This window comes from Mandrillus leucophaeus, unplaced genomic scaffold, assembly GCF_000951045.1.
Source record: "Mandrillus leucophaeus isolate KB7577 unplaced genomic scaffold, Mleu.le_1.0 Scaffold60, whole genome shotgun sequence".
Taxonomy (NCBI): Eukaryota; Metazoa; Chordata; class Mammalia; order Primates; family Cercopithecidae; genus Mandrillus; species Mandrillus leucophaeus.
The window spans coordinates 3,998,096-3,998,680 of record NW_012106475.1 but is presented as its reverse complement, the minus strand read 5'-3'; positions in this window follow the sequence as shown (position 1 = coordinate 3,998,680).

Genomic DNA, 585 nt, shown 5'->3' with positions numbered 1-585 from the left:
CAGGCCCTGCGCGGTTGTTGGGGGGTCCTTCCCGTTCCCAGAGCGAGAGCGAAAGCCGGAGCGGCCCGTGTTTTCCTGCGGCGCCCCGCCCCATCCCGCTCACTCCGGGCCAATCCTTCCGTATCTCAATGCGAGGCAATCAAATCGTACGAATTACGTGTCCACCGTGTTCCCGGCGGAGTCTTAAAGCTGAAAGGGATATTAGAGAGCATCTAGACCAGGGCGGCATATGTCATTTATATTTTTAGTAGCCACAGCAAAAGAGTAAAAATAACAGGTACATTTTATTTTTAAAATATTTTTATTTAACCCCGAATGTGCAAATTATTTCAAAATATAATCAATATTCAATTTATTCATATTTGACTTTTTTGTCTTTGAAATCCAGTGTGTATTTGATGCGAACTAGACCCATTTCATAGTCAAATGTGACTGGCTAGTGCCCACTGTATTGGACAGCGAGGGTGAAAGCCACCCTCTCTTATCATAGGAGGAAACAGGCCCTTCAGAGAAGTGAGGTAACGTGAGCAAGGATTGGAGCTGGGTAGTGATAGAGCCAGGTCTTGTGATCCCGAGTCCTGATCT